This window comes from Mustela putorius, unplaced genomic scaffold (assembly GCF_011764305.1).
Source record: "Mustela putorius furo isolate JIRA1106 unplaced genomic scaffold, ASM1176430v1.1 tig00003834_pilon_pilon_pilon, whole genome shotgun sequence".
NCBI classification, from domain to species: Eukaryota; Metazoa; Chordata; class Mammalia; order Carnivora; family Mustelidae; genus Mustela; species Mustela putorius.
This window is the reverse complement of record NW_025421987.1, coordinates 26,266,072-26,287,904: the sequence shown is the minus strand read 5'-3', so window position 1 is coordinate 26,287,904 and position 21,833 is coordinate 26,266,072. Positions and strand designations below refer to the sequence as shown.

The window sequence follows — 21,833 nt, the reverse complement described above, 5'->3', positions numbered from 1 at the left end:
CTTTAGTTCAGAAAACTGGAGAGCTGCAGCTTCATGGGTTGAAATTGAAAATTAGGCCCTCCTCATACATCTTAAGAGGTGATATTTGACAGAAAATGGTCTGATATTTTCATTCAAGGTCATCTTTCTAATACTTTTGCAACAGATAGAAATATATTAAGTATTTCCCTGAAATTCCTCATCCTTGCCAAGAAATTATAGCACTTTTCATATGAAGCCATTGGATAAAACTTCAGACAGGATAAAATATTGGTCCTATCATGGTGACTTAAGGTGTGGTCATGTATGAAGTACACGTATGAGCTCTCCTAGCTTGAAGTCTCTTTTTGGTTATCCAGATATTTGGCACTAAAGGGCACTGCTGAAATTGAACCAAAAAATACAAAGTTAGTGGATTCCTTTGTTTGGGCTAACTCTGTTATGACATCCTTGGATTCAATCATCCTGCCATTTGCATTATGGTCCATTCATATGTTTAACTATGCAATTGAGTAATTGGTAAGTTAAACACTATACCTCATCAAGTTGACCTGTGAAGCAATTTGTTTTGGGCAAGTTTAAAAAAAAAATATCTCGGGACGCCTGGGTGGCTCAGTTGGTTAAGCAGCTGCCTTCGGCTCAGGTCATGATCCCAGCGTCCTGGGATCGAGTCCCACATCGGGCTCCTTGCTCAGCAGCAAGCCTGCTTCTCCCTCTGCCTCTGCCTGCCATTCTGTCTGCCTGTGCTCGCTCTCTCTCCCTCTCTCCCTGAAGAATAAATAAAAAAAAAAATCTTAAAAAAAAAATTGCCATTCTTTAAAAAAAAAAAAAATCTTGGGTGATTAAAATTTGACTTTGTTTTATTTCCAGTGAAAAGTTGATTTATTCTTTTAAACACTGTGGAGGGTATGTGCTATGGTGAGTGCTGTGAACTGTGTAAGCCTGACGATTCACAGACCTGTACACCTGGGACAAATAATACATTATATTTTAATAAAAATAATTAATAAAAAAGTACATTTTTAAAAAAGTTGATTTATTCTTTAAAAAAAAAGAAGATTTTATTCATTTTTTTTGAGAGAGAGAGAGAGTGAGAATATGAGCAGGGTGGGAAGGAAGCGGACTTCCTGCCAAGCAGGGAGGCTGACATGGGATTGGATCCCAGGACTCTTAGATCATGACCTGAGCCAAAGGCAGACATTTAACCAACTGAGCCACCCAGGTCCCCCCAAAGTTGATTTATTCTTTTATTTTTTTTAAGATTTTATTTATTTATTTGAGAGAGAGAGAGAGAGAGTGAGTAAGAGAGCGAGAGACAAAGAGAGCACAAGTGGGAGAAGGGGTAGAGGGAGAGGGAGAAGCAGACTCCCCTCTGAGCAAGGAGCCCAATGCAGGGCTCAATTCCAGGTCCCTGGAACCATGACCTAAGCTGAAGGCAGAGCTCAGCCAACTGAGCCACCCAGGTGACCCAAAAGTTGACTGATTCTTGTCTAACTCGAATTGATGATACTGATTGAGTAACAGCCAACTAATTAAAATCATGCCCTAAAAATATACCTTTGAAGTAAGTGTGTCTTTCTAGTCACTTGTCTTATGGAATAACCATGCTCCAAAGCATGTAGGAGGAAGCAGGAAGGAAAATATGTGTGTTTTGGGGATATGACTGAGATTCTGAAACACTCCAGAAGCTTCATAAGAAAAACAGGATGAGAACCAGACTGTCTCCAGACATCAAGACATGGCTGAGCTCCAATTTTGGTGGATAGATATTTACTTCCATGTTCTAGATGATAGGTTATTTTTGCACTTGAATGTGATGGCTCCCCTAACCGTATAACTGTCAAGTTATATTGCTCATATTCTAAAGTCAAGTTTGGTTTCCAAGGGAGACCTCTAAAAGAAATGACTCTAAAAGAAACCATAACTCAGTGATAATAGTAACAGCTATTACTTACTGAGAATGACTTATGTGATGGGCTCTGTGCTAACTATATTTTACATATATATTGCATCATCTAATGTTCACCATGATTCTACAATAAAGCAATCTTATTATATTTAAGATTGTTTAAACCTTAAATTAACTCACATACACACACACACACACACACACACACACACATTTTGAAGATTGAGTATGTTTTGCTCCCTTCTCCCTCCCTAGCCACAACAAGTGTGCCTAAAAATAATTGGTGCCTAGAGAATATTTGTTGAATTAAATGAAATGTCATTTCCTGTGCATCCCCTGAGGGAAGGGTTTTCATCAATCATTTTGCTCTTTGATGTAACTTTGAGACTCTTAGGAATGAATAGGCACAGGAAATTTTTAACGCAACTAAGAATCATGGATCAACTTGTCTCTCTCCTCTTGGGTCAGGGAGGAAGACTGGTGTTAAGTTAGGTTGGAGGGGGTTGTGCAGTGATTGATTGGTAGGAAGGAAGAATTATTAATTATGGTGAAAATGACTTTTGTTCTTTCTGGGGTATCAGCAAAGAAGTCAGAAGGTCAAGATACTGTATGACCTTGGTAGTCTTCCATGGAGTGTCAAATATGGCAGTGGGCGCTGACAGATGATGCTCTGAGCTGTGAATCCCAGAAAGACTGGGCTTATGTAACAAGGGAAAAGATGGCTGGGATGGGGGGCGAGCTTCCAAATAAACTCAATCTTGTTTTCTGTGGTTTCAGACCCTTACTTAATAGACTGTCCAGTCATTGACTGGACCTTTGTCCACACTGCTTAATGTGGTCCCTGACACCCATTATGTCATTCGTGTACTGCATATAGGAGGATCATGGTATGACACAGACTCTTTGAATTGAGTCCTCTCTCTCCAACTTTGATTATCCCATGACGTTTACATTTTATCATTATTTTTTGGAGCATCTAGTCATGCCAGGAACCATCACCGTCAAGCACAGTCACACAGGGTCCACCTGTGTCGACGCAGCATTGTGCAAACCAAATTAAACAGACTTCATTCCTCACCTCCAGGAGCTCACAATAAAAAACAGACAATAGAGGGGGTTAACACAATGGGGCAAATAGACGCACAGCTGTATAAACAGACAAGTACAACAAATGAGAGAATTTTGGTATGAACTGTGAGTGCAAGTGCTGTTCATACGCTGGAAATAAGGGGAAATTCTGTAAGTTGCAGAGAAGTTGCTGGAGCCTGCGTGAGGGTAAGGAAGGAGAGATGATAATAGTAGAGGAATCAGCTGCTCATGTTTCTTTCAATTAGGAGGGAAAGAAGTTTTCTTTTAGAGTGTTGGGGAGAGGTCATTTCCTCTGAAATTGTTTACTCCGGGGGCACATATATCGCTATCTAGGCTAGTTTCTTCTAAGAGATTTGGTTGTAACCAGCCTAAAGAAGAAAACTAAAAATGCATTAAGCAGGGCATAGACTAACAGAGAGATTTCATAAGGCTTCTTTCCATTGGAAACCAGATTAAAAAGAAAATAAAAGCCAGAATGTACTATACTTGTTCATTCCACTTATAACCAACTAGCACACGCCAGTTGATTTTTCAAGGAAATGATTACTTTGGGTGAGATTTTTGTTTTTTTAAGGGACAAGTTTCTTGCCATTGCCTAGCATTTACCGTCTCTGACATCGTCAGCATCGTCAGGAGTTAATCTGGATTTACAGAATTCAGCTGAAAGCGAATTCCAGGCAGGTTTCTACCTCAACCACCCTGGGCTGATAGAGATCTCTCTTCTTTTAAATATATCCAGATAGGGAATCTGAAAACCTCCCCAGGAATCTTTTCCAGGGTTCATGAAACCTTCACTGCCAATAAGATCTTTCCATCTAACTTAAATTCCTTTGGTTGTAATTTAAATTCATTTCCTCTTCTTTCCTCATTAGGAGGAGAGTACTACCCCCAGTAATCATTCCTCTAAATACAGCTGTTGAATACCCACCTCAGGCTTCCTTCCTGGACCTAAAGGAGTTCTGTTTCAGATGTTATCTATTTATAATGTCTTCCCCCCCCCACCATTGGCTTCTGTTTTCTCAAGGTAAGATCCCTTAACATTATGTATTTCCATAATGATTTTGTGAGGTTCATTCTACAAACATTGACATGTTAAGATGTCCCATTTCTGTAATTTCAATCAGATCTTATGTATTAGGTCATGAAAATCTAGAAGCACATTGGAATTTATATTGTATGCTTTCTTGGAAAGGGCGAGATGATAGTCTCAATCTATTAATGGCTGCTTCCTAGCCCTTAGCACCTCAGGCAAGCAATTTACCTCTAGATATCACAACACGGGGAATGCCTTGCCTTTTTTCACAACTATAAAATGGGGTGAACAAAATAATTTTAAAGTCTTAATCACCTTTAATGTTCCAAAAGGCTAAGATTATGTTTTAAGTAGTTCTTTGGCCAAAAAAAGGAGAGCTATTCCCCCTTAACTACCCTGATTCTTATTCACAATGGCCAATGTGCATCACCCTATTACTGATTTCTCAAGCCAGAACCTCTAGTTACTATTCAAAAAATTTTTATTACGGTATTACTTACATATGTTAACACAAGTCCTCTCGGGTACATACTCCTGCTTATATTATGCACTAATGTCAAAGGATACAAGTTTTTCCCTGTGATAAATCATTTTTCAGTTGACACAGCGAGTTCCCTTTAAAAGATAATTCCTTTATTTCAAACACTTTAGTATGGAATTAAAAAAAAAATTCTATTATTGAAAGAATTCTCAAAAGTAGGACATTGAAAAAATTCCATGGCAGAAATATTTTTGGGGTGGATCTCTTTCTCCAGTGATTATATACCAAGTGATCAATTTTCACTTCATTTCCTTTTAAACTTTTGCTGAACTTTGAATTAAGCATCCGAAGGCACATCAGGATTAGCCATATCACCTCCTTCAGTTAAAAATCCCAGTGTCTGCTGAAATGTTCTCAGGGATTTTAGAGTAAAGGTGGCTATTTTCTTCTGTTCTTTTGCCTTTTCAGGCTGGCCTTCCTTTGCCTCTTCTCTGGCAGACACAACTTACTTTTCCATCATTTTTTGTGTAACCTGAAAAATGTTCTTCATCAAGCCTAATGGCTAATTAAACAAGGGAAGTCTGAATTTTATCATATTCCAGATATCAAAATGGGATGAATGAAATGGTACACATTTGAGCCATTCTTTCTATTAGGAGAGTGCTAGCAATTTATTGCCTGCTTCAAACAACACATCTATCTGGGTTATAAGCCACTGCCTCCCCCACACTCTGGGCCTCACCGTGCTCCTCTGCTCAGGCCTCTCTCAGCCCTGTCCATGGAGGCTGCTGCAGTGGTGGCTTTTGTAGCAACGGAACACAAAGCAAGTGCTCTGGACTCACTGGCTGGCTGACGGGTCTTCTTAGCCGTCAGCTGACATTTCTAAAGGTTCTTCTCATGTTTTGTCCCGTCTCGCACCACATAGCTGACCCTACTTGTCCCTGAGTGACATTTGTACTTTCAACCAGTAGGCGTGCCTCCTGGCTTGGTGTTCGTGTTGGTGGTGAGCAAGGGGAATGGCACGCTTGCGCTCCCCTATCTTCAGTTCTACTCCCTAAATTCTGAATGGTTTAGAGAATGCTCTCCACCACTCCTTTCATCTTGTCATTCCTTTCTTTACCTCCAGTTCCCCACCCTTGCTCCCTCCTATGTCTCCCAGCCCTCATTCCTCTCATCACTCTGGAATCAAAACATAATAGTGAGGGGGAAGTGGGGCTCAGAGAATCATCAAAAGGATTTTCCCCCTTATTTGTTTAGGTTCTCTGAAGCTCCTTACCATCCCTTTTTTTTTTTAAGATCTTATTTATTTATCTGAGAAAGAGTACACCCATGTGAGAGCACAAGAGGAAGAGAGAGAAGCAGGATCCCAGGCTGAGCAGGGAGCTCGACTGAGCAGGGAGCCAAGGTGGTGCTTGATGTGCTTGTTCAATCCCAGGACCCCAGGATCATGACCTGAGCCAAAGGCAGACGCTTGACTGACCATGTGCTCCTCCTCATCATCCTTCTAAGGTCACAACTTATATGATATTTACCCCCAGTTTTTTTTTTTTTTAAAGATTTTATTTATTTATTTGACAGAGAGAAATCACAAGTAGACGGAGAGGCAGGCAGAGAGAGAGACAGGGAAGCAGGCTCCCTGCTGAGCAGAGAGCCCGATGCGGGACTCGATCCCAGGACCCTGAGATCATGACCTGAGCTGAAGGCAGCGGCCTAACCCACTAAGCCACCCAGGCGCCCATACCCCCAGTTTTTAATTCCAGAAACAAAGCTTGCCTTTTCTTAGCTCATAGTTCAGGACCAGATTCCAGTTTTGAACACATGCCCTGTTCTTTAATTTTCCCGAGACATTAACCAGTAACCAGCTCATTCTTCAATGATACACCAGTTCACATATGGCTCAGGATGACGGCAAAGGATTGTTTTAATTTAGATTCTGTCAGATATTTATGCCAATTTATATGATCCATTTACATGAAAGTCTGCTTTTGGTGAATATAATTCCCTCGAAATCCCCTGCTGAAGATCTGTCAGTATTCTCCTTACGTAACATTGTCACCTTGAATTCTGATAAAGAGAATTTCAGGTTGGCTGGAGGACAACTTAGAAAGTCATCCAGAGTAATACAGTATTCATGCACATTAAAGCTTGGCATCAAGAACATGTTAAATGAAAGGTATACAGGATTCTGGAACTTTTTTGTTCCACATCTTGTCACTCACTTTCTTCCCTGAAAATTCTCCACTGACATTTAATACTACAAAATAATATGAAACATACTCTTTCTGAGGCTGAATCAACCAAGAACAATAAGTTAACTTGCCACCCTTGCTATAAACTTAGCCCAGAGAGATCAACTGACTGAATCATAATATGGTATTAGTGAGATAGCCAAGTGACAAGTTCTGTGACACGAGTAACAGATCCGATTGGATCTACTCTTGATAAGTACCACCAACCTCTGTAAGACTCAAGATAGTTTTGGTCTTAGAGATCTCTAACACAAAGATGGTAAAAAATAGGCCATAAACTATTATAATTCTAGCAATGTGGACTCACAAATATGCAAATGAATACCAAGGTTAATCTAGCTCAGGGTCACTGTTAGGACTCTGAGAACCCAGTGAAAGGGAGGAAGCCATCAGTGACAATTCTAAAGCCCACTGAAGCAGTCCCATGGCCATCAGAATCAAGTCCACATCCCTGGCACTATACTCAGCACCCTGCTGACCTCTGCAGTGTCCTTTCTCCTCTCTCCCCTCTCACTGCATCTATACTGAGCTACATACAGTTAAAGAAAGTGACCCACTCTCTCACCTTCTGGACTGACTCTATGCTGTTGCAGTAACTTATCTGGAGTTTTGCTTTCCTGGATTTCAGTTACCCAAGGTCAATTGCAGTGCAGAAGCAGATGATCCTCTTATGTGTGTGGTCAGAAGGTCAACAGTAGCCTAATGCTATGTCACAACTGTGTCATTCACCTTATGTCATCTCATCACACAGTCATTTGGTCATCTCCATCATCACAAGAAGAAGGGTGAGTATAGTATAAGACATTTTGAGAGAGACCACATTTTTGTAACTTATATTACAGTGTATTGTTATAATTGCTCTGGTGATTAACAATCTAGTGATTGTTAATCTCTTGCTGTGCCTAATTTATAAATTAAACTTTATCATAGGTATGTATGGGTGGGAAAAAACATAGTATATATAGAGCTCAATACTATCCACCACTTCAGGCATCCACTGAGGGTCTAGGAACATAACCCGCTTGTATAAGGGGGGACTGCTGTAATTCTAATTTCCCAGACAAACTCTGAGTTACTTTTTACATGTCAGTATGGCTGTCATTTCCTTCAGAAAGCCTTGTTTGTTCCCTTGAGTTTAAATTAGGTATTCATTATACCTCTACCCAAATGCACTATATTACCTTATCAGAGCGCTTACCCTGTATACGACTCGTTCTGTTGACTTCTCTGCCTTCCTTGCATGTCCTTCTCTTTCTCTGCACTAGACCTGAAGGTTAGGCCTCTGTCTTGCTCAGCGTTGTATTCTGAGAGACTACCATATTGTAAGGCCATTGTGTGGAGCAAATGAAACCAGTCATCCATTTAACAATTATTCACTCAGTGCCTCCCATGGGCTAGGATCTCCTCTTAGTGTTGGAATATATCAATGAGCACCCTCATAAACTTTTACAAATTTTATATCTAATAAATATATACTAATTGCCAAGCACAGTGTATGACATTATATTTAATACTAATAATGATAAATAAAATTTACTGAGTGTTTACTAAGTGCTACATACTTAATTCCATGTTTTTTCATGTGTTAGCTCATTTTAATCTTTACAACAAACCTTTAAATTTGTATTATTATTATTCCTACTTATAGGTGAGGAAAGTAAAGTACAGACATGTTAAGCAACTTGCCCATAAAGTTACCAAGTTATAGGCCCAGAATACAAGACTGTTTGACTCTTGCACTGGGCCTCTTAACTTTTGAATTATATTTATTTAATACTTAATATTCCATTATTATTATCATGAGGCACTCAGTAAATACATAAAAAATAAAAAAAAGCTGGAATAAGAACTCTTTTCCTAAGATGTGCCTGATGCTACTTCATGCTTATATAATGAAGGTGTGGCATTCTGATATGAACGAGTATGCTTTGTTTGTTTGCTTTTACTAATTTTGGCTCATAGAGCTCCATATTATTCATCTTTCATCACATGGGATTCAATAAGGTTTTTCTTACCCCAGAAAATAAGTTATGCTTCCAAGGGTAAGACTTATCACCAGAAACTGATGATGCAGAAGTGGACACCTCCTTTAGAAACAACGATCAGCCCCTTGGGCATTCTCAACTGAATATTCTCTACATTTCAAAGAAAAGATTGTAGGATAGGATTATAAGTAGCCTAAGTGCTGTTCTTCCCTATCCTTCCTTATTAGTTGTAATTATTTCAAAACCTCAATCAAACTTAGCTGTTTCAAGTTTATTGAGAATGGTTAGAGAAACAAGAAAGTGTTTATTCTCCTCTCTGCCCCCTTGCCCAATCAACTGAATGTTAATTGAGTACCTGCTATGAGCATTCATCTCAGTGTTCTGCTTTACTGCAATTAGATAAGCCTAAACTGTGGTACTTGTCTTCATGGGGCAGCCAATCTATTTGGGAAGATAAGATGTACACAAGAAACAATTGGGGAGGATGTCCTATACAGTAGATAATTGTGTTCTTAGTTATATAGACACACCTTGGAGACTATAAGAGTTCAGAAGAGAGGAAGAGTCATGAAAGCCAGAGAAATGAAAGGTATTGGGGAGGAGGTGGGAAACTGGGTTTTGCAGAATGAATAGGAGTTGTATAAACAAAGAAGAAAGTGGAGGTCATTATGCATATGGGGAAAGATTTGGCAATGGAATAAATATTTGTGGGATCATAAGACAATGTCTGGCTAGAAGAGCAGAATATTTTGGAGGTTGATGAACAACATGTGTCCATGTTGTGAAGGGTATCCTTGAATAACAAACAGATGAATAATAAAATATTTAGAGCTAGATGAACCCTTGGAGAGTATCTGAATTGGGTAATTCTCACTGATAACAAATGATCTAGCCCCAAATTTATCACTGATTTGTAATACCATGCAAGTCAAGCTCTCTGAAAGATTATCATTAGGTTAAAAGAGTAGGAGAGGTTTCTAGTTATAAACCTAACTGGGGCTTAGTCTTCTGATATTATCTCACCACTAAGTCCCATGGTCTTGTAAAAGTTGCTTATCTTTTTTTTAATTTTTTTAATTTTATTTATTTAGACAGACAGAAATCACAGGTAGGCAGAGAGAGAGCTTTCCTCTATAGGAAAGCTGAGCAGAGAGGCTGAGCAGAGAGCCCGATCCGGGGCTTGATCCCAGGACCCCGGGATCATGACCTGAGCGAAAGGCAGAGGCTTTAACCCACTGAGCCACCCAGGTGCCCCAAAGTTGCTTATCTTTATAAAGGGCCTCAGTTTCAACATCTGTAGGTAATAGGCTTTGAACTATTTGATTTCTAACAATACTTTGAACTCTAAGATTCATGACTTTATGGTTCTTTTTGCATTTTTGCACTTGTATGATGTTTTATGGATGGACTGGGATAGACTTTCAGACTAAACTTAGTTAATAGAGTTTCTCTTAAACAGATTGTTCTAAATAGCATATTGAATGTGTTATGATTTTGTGTGGTCATGAAAAGTAAAGTCATAATATAAGAGATTTTAAGGCTAAAATAAGCCTTACCAGACATAGACTAAAATGGAAAATCATGTTCAGTCAGCTCCTACCTTTACATAAATGAAACGATATAGTAATAATCACTAATATATGCTAATTAGTGAATGCTTTTTTGTGTACCAGGAATTTTACATGTAATATATATAATTTATATAATAACCCTTCATAATAACCCTTATATAATAACCCTTATCTTCTATTTATTATGTGAAACAGAGGTTTCATGACTTTCCTCAAGTAACTTAACTCATTGGTATCAATGCTGAATGTCCTCTGCATTTTTTTCTCTGCTCAGTGAAGGATTAATGGCATACATTGCTAAAAACTATGTTCCCAGTTCCATAGGGAGCTGGGAAAATTTAGAGTATATAGGAAAGATTAAAAGAATTAGCCCCTTAGAAATAATTAAGAGTTTGAATTCCCTTATATATTTAGGCCAGAGAGTCAAATACCATGGCTGGAATTTAAAAGTGACTGAGCAATCTTATGACTAATAATAGCATTTGCAGTCACGAGGATTGAGACAAAAAAGGAGCAAGAGTAAGCCTCAAGGTCAAACATTCAGCACCAAGGGGTTAGCATAATACTCTTTTTTCTAAGTTCAAATGTCATGCAAAGCAATGCTGAGGACTGGCTATAATTGTGGCTTATGCCTTTAAGAGATTTCTGAGGAGGGGGGTGGTCATGAGTCATCTGCTATATCAGAAAGGCTACCTATTACATTTTCTACCTGGGTTTCTATTTTTTCCAATATTGTCGACAAGGCATGCAGATTGAAATTCTATTTAAAAAGCCTTCTTTTTTGTGGCACATTTTAAAGCATGCATATAAAAATTCCACTGCCAGGATTACTAAATGGCTCTAGGTATTATCTTCATGGAGTCAATGATTTTGCATTTTGGTTCTAATCATTCTGGTGGAATGTTTGTCTTAGAAGTAATTTTTTCCAGTGTAACTCCCTGGGTGCTTATTCAAGATGCTGAGCTGATGGATGAAATTTTGCTGGCTGAAGGAATTCAGATAAACAGGGTGCTCCCAACCAACAGGAGAATTTAGAATGCTCTCAGAGAAGTCTTTTGCCTACTTCATGCACCAATTGGTTGCAGTTCATAAGTCTACTAGAGAACTATTCCTGTACCGGGTTACTTCTGGTCTCTGGTTACCAACCTCTGTAAGTGCCAGAGTATGGTAAAATGGAATTAATTTAGATTCAAATGGATATCACATAGTAAGGAGTTTGCAGACCACAAAATTTTCCACCTTTAGAAGAAAAGGGTTATACTAGTATGAAGAGTAATTATTTTAATAAAGGCAATCTGAGAAGTGCCCCCAGAGTGAATGCACAAGGCCTTTTATATTCTCTCTTAAACTACATGAAATATGGAAATATAATACTTTCTTCAGAGAAGCAGTCTCTGGGAGTCTATTAGGCTTTGGAGATTAGTCTGGAGAAAAAACATTTCAGGTTGTCGCCCAATGTCACTTTTAGCATTCCCACTTACTAATGACTCAATCAAATTACTTCTTTCAAGGAGCAAAGGAGGACTGCAGAATCAGAATGCCACCCTTTGTTCATTCTCTCATGTTCTCAGATCCCAAGAAAAAAAGTATTTTCTTTCTGTTGACAGTTTATGTAGCTCTGGCCCCAACAAGTTTTTGCTTGTTGTGAGATATGTGTAGAAATAGGTTGCATTGGAAGGCTTTCACTATAGATATTAACCACAGGAAGCATAAATAGCCTCTTGCATCCCAAGACAACATGGAATAAAGGGGAGAAAAATTAGCAGGACTCATTCTACCTACCACTTAAGATTTTTGATGGGGAGCAATGAAATGGCAATACCACCTACCCAAGAGCATAAACCCACTACTTCAGAGTAATCCTTGATTCTCCTCTTGTCTCATCTCCCATATCTAGATCATGGTAAACCTGTCAGGTTTATCTCAAACCTATTACTAACATATTCACCTCTTACGGTCTCTACTATAAGTCCAAGTCACTGTCATTTCTCATTTGTTTACTCTAATAGTGTCTTAGATGTTCTTCCTTCAATCACACTTGACCTCTCATTCTCCACCTAGCAGCTGTATAGCATCATTAAAATTATAAGTTAGATCATATCACTCTTCTACCCCCAAACCTTTTAATGAATTTTTGATGCACTTAAAATAAAATGCAAACTCCCCTTAGCCTAAAAAGCCGTATATGAACCTCCAGCAATGAAATGGCAATACCACCTACCCAAGAGCATAAACCCACTACTTCAGAGTAATCCTTGATTCTCCTCTTGTCTCATCTCCCGTATCTAGATCATGGTAAACCTGTCAGGTTTATCTCAAACCTATTACTAACATATTCACCTCTTACGGTCTCTACTATAAGTCCAAGTCACTGTCATTTCTCATTTGTTTACTCTAATAGTGTCTTAGATGTTCTTCCTTCAATCACACTTGACCTCTCATTCTCCACCTAGCAGCTGTATAGCATCATTAAAATTATAAGTTAGATCATATCACTCTTCTACCCCCAAACCTTTTAATGAATTTTTGATGCACTTAAAATAAAATGCAAACTCCCCTTAGCCTAAAAAGCCGTATATGAACCTCCAGCTCCATCGAATACCTGACTCAACTATGCTCATTTTCCTATAATCATGATGACCTTCTTGCTGTTCCAGTAACTCACCAAGATTATTGCTGTCCCCAAGAACTTTGCATTTATAATTCCTTTGGCCTGTGATTTCCATCTTTCAAAATTTTAATTGATTCCCATCTGAACCCAAATGTCATTTCCTTAAAAGGGCATTCCCTGTGTAAAGAGGCTCCTTCTCCCCCACATCATTCTCTATAGCATTCCCTTTATTTGTTCTTTATGGCACTTGTTTATTTAATTGAAAACATTTTGTTTATTTAATTGTTTCCTTGTTTAATGTCTCTCTACTAGACTCTGAACTACTTTAGAGAATAAACCTTATCTGTCTTATTCTTTGTTATACTCCCAGCACCTATAATCAGGCCCTAAATGTTTGTTAAATGAATGAATGGGTGGGTGAAGGGAGAGATGAATGACAGACAGATGGATGGAAATAGATCCCTGAGACTGTGGCCAACAAACATAAAGGGAGCTGCTCACAGGTGGCCAGTAAGATGCAGAAGTGTATTTAAGTTGTAATAGCCCCAGAACAAAGGTCGGTTCCTCAGATAGATTCCATTTCATCATTACGTCTGTGGAAATTTTGGGAAGCACTAGATGCCTACACCAAGAGCTCCATGAGTCATTTGTTTCCTTGAGAATCTGGAAACTTTATGAGACTGGCTTTAGAAAGTGCTTCCTTCTAGCCAGCTGCTCCTAATGCTTCTGCTTTACTTTCATAGTGGAGGGTGCCCTTGGGGGAAATAGAATGTCATGACGTTGAGGTGGGTCAAGTTTTCGGACGTCAAATAGAGCACTAAGTCAAAAACAGATGGTCTGGATACAAAAAAGAATAGAGCCACTTGCATTACACTACAAATGCGTGGTGGTGGTCTCTGGCCCACGAGTCATCGATACATGTGTTTTTAGACATGTAGAGAGGGAGAGAGAGAGAGAGAGAGAGATGTCAAGGGCTCTCATTTAAAATGTGAAAGTCTGAATTTGCCATTCAAACATATCTATGGTTAGACTCCCAGTTGGATGTGTTTTCCATTTGCCCAATTTTAAGTGTTAACCTGGAGAAACATCCAAAATGCCTTTTCTCCTTCCCTCCTATCAGAGCCACAAGCTCCTGGCATTCTGTTTTTATGTAGGAAACCAGATTAAGTAAAACAGCTTCTCTCCCTAAGTAAATCCTCTGGTGGCCAGTCTGGGGCAAGCTGTCTCCTCCTGCGCAACTACACATTCTGTATTCGAATACAACACTGTTAACATTTCTTTTAATTGTATTTTCTCCACAAGTCTATTCCAAGAACCCGTAATACTCTTAAACAGTAAGCCAAGGGATTATGGTGGCAACTTTACTCAAACAACACCACTGCTCCTTGAGAGAGGGATTACACAGGGCTCCCAGGCAGCCGTCTGGCAGGGTACTTAGCTCTCAAGAGGTTGCCCAGTGCCCAGGATCAACAACCAAAAGAATGTTTCAGAGAGAAGGTACTGAAGGTCTTAACTGATGCAGAACTCAAGTAAACTTGCTGTAAGAGTTTAAAGCTTTCTTCCATAGAAACTTATGGATTCTGCCCTTTAGGGAGCATCTGGCATTTAGCAGTTCCTAGGATAGCAAAAAAAGAAGAAATATGTCTGTTCCATTTCCATCTTAAAGCTTAAACAGGCTGCACATGGGGTGTGAGGAGACTTTGAATTTGGGTGGGAGAGATCACTCTTGGTCTAGTTCAGGGTACTTTATGATATTCATTCTGGCCCTCTCCTTACTGGTTGTGTGAATTTGGGCAAGTTAATTGAATGTTTCTGTTCCTCACTTTCCTTATCTGCAACATGGGGACAATAATAAATGACTCTCAATGATGTAAGCAGAACTAACTGAAATAATGTTTACAAAGCATCCAGCAGAGTCCTGACACAAAACAAGGACTCTATGAATGTGAACTGCTATTCTCAAAGTTTTTATTTCTATTTTCTCCCTCGTTCAGATTAGACAAGTTGTTCTGATCACTGCTAAGACTTTTCTTTCTCAACATCTGAGACACAAAGACATCCAGAGGCTCCTACTGGGGTGACTGACTGTCCTAGTTTGTCTGGGACTGAGAAGTTCCCAGAGACACCAGACCTTCAGTGCCCAAACCAGGAGAGACCAGGGCAAACTGCACTGGGCAGTCACTGCCTTTGGAAATGTCCCATACCAGATTCCCCGTTCTGTGAGGTCTTCCTTAGGCTAGGCAACACTTCAAAAACCAGTCACTTCTGATGCTCTTTGAAATTCACTTTGTTTCTGGAAAATCTTTAGATCTTTTCCCTTACATCATCAGCAGACATGGGGCAAAAACACAACACAGGCCAAGGGAAAGAGGGGTTCTCTAGGCATCTTCAGCGGCTTGTTTTTTAATTCAGTGCTTGTAAATCAAGGGCCCGGATGTCCGGCAGGCTGGGAGGTGGACCATGGAAAGGAATCAGGATAAACTGAAATGACTTTTGCCATTGGCTTGGCCAGTACACCTTGCCAAGAGGTTTCCCCCTCAATTTTAAACAGATCAGTGTTATAAGGGGAAATGTACTCCATATGTTGCTCATGCCTTTTCCCTCAATTCATAAAAATGCCATCTTCTTAGAGAGGTAGCATTTCCAAGAATTGTTTGCAATCTTTTTCCTCAAAGAAAGTACCACTCTGATAGTCACAAATAGCTTAGTTTTTCTTCACTGGTGAGGAGAATAAACCTGATTTTGGTTTCTGCCCCAAAGGCCCTAAGAGCATTCTCTTCTGACCTTTAAAAATCTCTTATTCCAAAGTATAATTTTGTCCCTTTCCAAAGAGTACAGATTTTCAGTTTTGTTCGCTTCCAAGTTTACCTGAATTTAATAGAGATCAACAAAAACCTGACAGACTCAAATATTTTTATTAGTGTAAAGAGAAGTCACAAACCAAGAACATTACTTCTCTTTATTGATAGCATCAAATGCTGTTTGTTTGTTTGTTTTTTTAAATCAGCCTTAGTTTGAAGGCATAAATCATCATTATGGAGATATTGTATAACTGAAACTAACAATACACTGTATGTTAACTAACTGGAATTTAAATAAAGTCTTGAAGAAAAAAAAAGAACTATTCTCCTAGCTTATTCTTAGAATTTTTCTCTAGCCATATTCTCTCCCTGTGCTTTGAAAGTAAAATTCACCTGTTTTTCCACAATGCCATCAATGGCCTCTGAGCTCTGATGTGGTTCAGTTTGTCTGTGGTCTGAGGACCAGACGGGCCTGAAATCCTTTGCAGTTTATCAGTAAGAGGCCCCACCTCCCACTTCCCCCAGGTATTAGGTCACCTCCATTTGTTTGTCTGGCCAGAACTGGCTTCTTTTCTGAGACTGGAAGCCAGATTGGTTCATCACCAGAATAGGAACCTGGAACTAACATTGGTTTTGCAGATGTGCAAAAAAAAAAAAAAATCCCAGGAGTTTTGAAAAAAAGAAAGAAAGGGTAAAGGGTTTTGAGAAGACAAGACAAAGGTTTTTAGAGGGCTGAAAACAAAACAATTAATCATATGGTGACTACACTTGTTTCTATTAAGGTGGCTCACTTTCTCTGCATTTTTAGACTAAAATTTAATTCCATTTTTCTGTAATTACTGAATGGCTATCACAAGTCATTTTCTTTGTTCCTCTCACTTTTGTTATTGTTGTTTCTCCAAGTCAAAAAAGAAGATTTAAAAATTGCCTTCTTAATCCTGAACCAGAAAAGGATGTGATTTCATATGTGGGATAAAGAAGTGAAAGGGCATTGCTTAATCAGTGCCCCGTCAACTGCAAAGATTTGACATTGGGGGAAAAATACCTAGAAAAGAGTCTTAGAATTGTCATAATAAATTGCCTGGGCAACCAAAGTTCCTCAGGACTTTTCACCATTTCTGACTTGAGGACAGGTTTGCCTTTTAGTACCCAGAAAGAATTCCAAAATGGTGAATGTCATCTCCCATTGGTGAGACCCCAGAGGGGACCAGAAATCATAGAACAAAATATGGTATTTTTTTCCTACCTTACATTTTCCCAGTTCATCAAGAAATTATGACTTAACAGCGGAAGTTTCCCAAGTCCTTCACAGTGCAGACAGCATGGGCCCTCGTCTCATAGAGCCAGGATATTAACTCTACCACTTTCCATTTGTGTGACTGTGGGCCAGATACTTAGAGTCTCTAACTCTATTGTCTCACCTATAAAATAAGAATAATTACAAGAGTAGTAGTAATAATGATAATAATGATTCCAGTGCCTGGCCCAAACATTATTATTAACATTATTATTACTAACATTAACATTATTAACATTATTATTAAAAGTCAACAGACTGATCGGTCCTCCTGACAATAGCTACCAAGTAGATTTAACTCTTGGAAGGTCAGTGAAAACCTCTCCCTCTATGCTTGTGTTTCTTCAGCTTTGGTTCATTCTGTGTTTTGGGGATTTTATTTATGGGGTACTGGAAACAATGTCCAGTAACAAAGTCCTTCTAATTTAGACACAACTGGCATTTTATTTTATTTTAGTTTATTTTTAAAAATTTCACTTAAAATAGAAATAGAAAAGAATCTATTCTATTTAAAATAGAAATAGAAAAGAGTGAAATTAAATTTTTACTTAGTTAACATATAGTGCAATATTGTTTTTTTTCTTTTTTTAAAATTTAAATTCAATTAACCAACATATAGTACATTATTAGTTTCAGATGTAACATTCAATAATTCATCAGTTGCATATAACAGCCAGTGTTCAGGTGCTTGGGTGACTCAATCAGTTAAATGTCTGCCTTCAGCTCAAATCATGATTCCAGAGTCTCAGGATTGAGTCCCATGTTGGGCCCCCTGCTCAGTGGGAAGTCTGCTTCTCCCTCTTTCCCCACTAGTGCTTACTTGCTCTCTCTTGCTTGCTCACTCTCTGTCTTTAATAAATAAAAAATTCTTTTTTTTAAAGATTTTATTTATTTGACAGAGTTCACAAGTAGGCAGAGAGGCAGAGGCAGAGAGAGAGGGGGAAGCAGGCTCCCCGCTGAGCAGAGAGCCCGATGCAGGTCTTAATCCCAGGACCCTGGGATCATGACCAGAGCCAAAGGCAGAGGCTTAACCCCCTGAGCCATCCAGGTGCCCCAAATAAATAAATTCTTAAAAAAAAAAAAAACACCCAGTGCTCATCACATCATGTGCTCTTCTTAATGTCCATCACCCAATTACTTCACCACCCACCGATTTCCCCTCTAGCAACCCTCAGTTTATTTCCTATAATATTTACCCCAAAGATACAAACATAGTGATCTGGAGGGCACATTTATCCCAATGTTTATAGCAGCAATGTCCACAATAGCTAAACTGTGGAAAGAGCTGAGATGTCCACTGACAGGTGAATGGATAAAGAAGATGTTGTATATCTATTTCTATAGCTATAGCTATAGCTATCTGTATCTATATATCTACCTACCATGGAATATTACTCAGTCACCAGAAAGGGTGAATACTTACCATTTACATCTATGTGGATACTAGCATTAAAACTTTTTTTTTTATAATTTTGTTATTTTTCTGTACTAAATCCTGTTATTGGTACTTGGAGAATACAGGAACATAACAGAGCTGGTTTATTTTATATGTACTGTGGTTTTTCTTCTGTCACCACCTGCTCCTCCCCCATGGATGCTACTTTCCTTTTGAGTTGGTGTGTGGAGAGAGAATATTTGGGGAGTTCCCATCAAGGTCTGGGAATTATCCCAGATTCATAGATGACAGTGCTTTGCTTCAGAATTCCTTGGTCATCTTTCTCTGGATTAATACATAATCCAGAATTCTGTTTCTGGGCTATGACATTTTTCTTTGATATTTTTAAAATTAACATATACTGTAGGGGCGCCTGGGTGGCTCAGTGGGTTAAAGCCTCCACCTTCAGCTCAGGTCATGATCTCAGGGTCCTGGGATTGAGCCCCGTATTGGGCTCTCTGCTCAGCAGGGAGTCTGCTTCCTCCCTCTCTCTCTGTCTGCTTGTGATCTCTGCCTGTCAAATAAATAAATAAATAAAATCTTTAAAAAATATATACTGTATTATTTGTTTCATGGCTACAGGTCTGTGATTCATCAGTCTTACACAATTCATAGCATTCACCATAGTGCATACCCTCCCCAATGTCCATCATCCAGCCACCCCATCCCTTCCACTCCCCTTTCCTCCAGTAACCCTCAAATTGTTTCCTGAGATTAAGTCTATTGTGGTTTGTCTCCCTCTCTGGTTTCATCTTGTTTCATTTTCCCCTCCCTTCCCCTATGATCCTCCATCTTGTTTCTCAAATTCCTCATATCAGTGAGATCATACATAATTATCTTTCTCTGATTGACTTATTTCGGTTAGCATAATACCCTCTAGTTCCATCTACATTGTTGCAAATGGCAAGATTCTCTTTTTGATGGCTGCATAGTATTCGTGTGTGTGTGTGTGTGTGTGTGTATGACCTCTTCTTTATCCATTCATCTGTTGATGGACATCTAGGCTCTTTCCATAGTTTGGCTATTGTGGACATTGCTGCTATAAATATTGGGGTGCATGTGCCCCTTTGGATCACTACATTTGTATCTTTAAGGTAAATATCCAGTAGTGCAATTGCTGGGTTATAGGGTAGCACTATTTTCAACTTGAGGAACCTCCATACTCTTTTCTAGAGTGGCTGCACCAGCTTGCATTCCCATCAATAGTATAGGAGGGTTCCCCTTTTCTCTTAATCTTTGCCAACACCTCTTATTTCCTGACTGGTTAATTTTTGAGCTATGACATTTTAGTGAGTTAAATAGCCAGTCTCTCCTCACATAAGAAAAGGGATTTGGATGTGTGATTAAAAAGAATTTCCTTCTGCATCACTGTCATTCTTTAACTATATTTTCATTAAAAAAATGCTTTGTTTTAAGCTTTGTTCTTGAAAATCTTTCAAAATACATTATGACAAAAGTTTATCTTCTGGGTAAAAATTACTTTTTAATTACCAGATAATGCCTCTGTTGCCATTCAGAACATTGGTGGTGATCACATAGACCAAACAGAGTGGATGGGAAGTCAAATTCAACATAGAAAGACATGATCACCCTGTTGGTTCTGGTATCTGACTAAATTGTTCATATCAAGTTGTTTTATTTGCTTTATCACTTTTTGTTAAAAATGGAAGTAGAGGGGAGCCTGGGTGGCAGTGGGTTAAAGCCTCTGCCTTCGGTTCAGATCGTGGTCCTGGGGTCCTGGGATCGAGTCCCACATCTGGCTCTTTGCTTAGCAGGGAACCTGCTTCCTCCCTCTCTCTCTCCGCCTACTTGTGATCTCTGTCTGTCAAATAAATAAATAAAATCTTAAAAAAAAAGGAAGTAGATTAGTTCCTCAAATTGAAGATTACTTAAAAGAACAGTTCTAAGAAATTGATTTGCTTCAGTTCAACTCAACAAATATGTATTGAACATATACTATAAACTAGAAAATGCCAAAGTCTTAAAATTCAGGAATGTCCCTGAATATATATTATAGTCTGATACAGAATGAGGATGTTGAACAAGTCAATTACCAGTATGAGGAAGGAGTAGACAGGGACTAGGGGAGGGTAGAGCATGGGAATTAATTCAGTATAGAGCAGAGATTCTTAAACTTTCCTGTGCATATGAATCGCCTAGGAATTTATTATAATTTGTTTTTCTGGTCCCTGGTCATTCTTATGTAGTAGTCCATGGGCCACACTTTGGAAACACTGCTGGAGTGGCTCAGGAAAGGCTGCCTTGAGTATTGAAGTTCAACCAAGGTCTAAGGGGTGAGCAGGAGTTGCCTTTCTAACTGGTGGTTGGAGAAGAGCTGTCCAGTCAGGCAAGAGCAGGAAGAAATATGTTACAGAGGGGCAAAAGGGACACAGAATGATGGACTTCCTTTCTAGGGGGACTTGAACACAGTACGTCCAGGGAGAAACTCCTAGTTCCATTGCTTCCAGATGTTTGAGAAAAAGAACATTTTGTAGGGTTGCTTGGAAAGCAAGGCCTAGCTTTTCAGGCAGAACTTCCTAACACCAAAATGGAAACACACACACATACACACACACGCACACACCAAAAAATGACAGGGAGAAAGGAAAGTATGCACCACGGGTCTAATTTCACCCTCAGACATTCCCATCACTGGAAATGAAGTGGTTGGAAAATGCCTTCATAAACAGGATTTGGTGGTATAATCAGAAAATTATCTCTTCCTAGAACATTTTGTGAAACTCTGCCGTGAGGTGTCAACAGGTCTCTGGGGGCTCTCTCCATCAGAGCTCTACTGAAACATGTAAAATTCAGTGGGGTTCCAAAACAGCTGCTGTAGAATCTCAAGTATGTGGAAGATGTTTGCTGTGTTTGCCCATATGGTTTTTCCAAAAAAGAGAAATTCTGCAGAGGTCAAAGATGGGTGGAAGAAGTAGGCTCTACCTCAGGAGTAAGGTTTTGCCATCAGAAGAATTCAAGCTGGTGAGTTTCTGGCAAGGCAGGTCATTGGGCCAAGAGAGAAAAGTGAATCTCTAAGTTATATTATGTGAGGCAAAGAGGAATGGAGACCCAGCAGTGAAGATGAAATAAAGAATTAGGGATAGCCACTCTCATCCAAGTTACGTCCCTGACCACAGACTGTCTTGAGGTCTCTGGCATTCTTTCCAGTTTCCAGTTCTAGAACAGAACTTGCTCAGTCCTTCCTCAGTTGCCTGCTCATTACATATCACCAGCAGCTGTGTCTTTGAGAAGAATGTTGGGGATGATGTATGGGCAGCACAAATAACATTCCAAGGTTTTCTCTTAACATTTCTTCTTCTTTTTAATTTTTTTTTTTTAGACAGAGAGCACACACGTGTGTGTGTGTGTGTGTGTGTGTGTGTATGTGGCTGT

General features: G+C 39.2%; 1 protein-coding gene across 3 annotated transcripts in view; it reads right to left on the bottom strand.

The window, feature by feature from the left end:
- COL8A1 (collagen type VIII alpha 1 chain) overlaps positions 1 to 21,833 on the bottom strand; it is a 154,464-nt gene that overhangs the window by 61,493 nt on the left and 71,138 nt on the right. The window contains exon 2 of one of the 3 annotated variants that reach the window (XM_004771917.3): positions 16,955 to 17,129. The exons of the other annotated variants lie outside the window; for them this stretch is intronic. The gene's annotated coding sequence lies outside the window, so the exon portion shown is untranslated. The remainder of the gene's footprint in view (positions 1 to 16,954; positions 17,130 to 21,833) is intronic. 3 annotated transcript variants of the gene reach the window in all.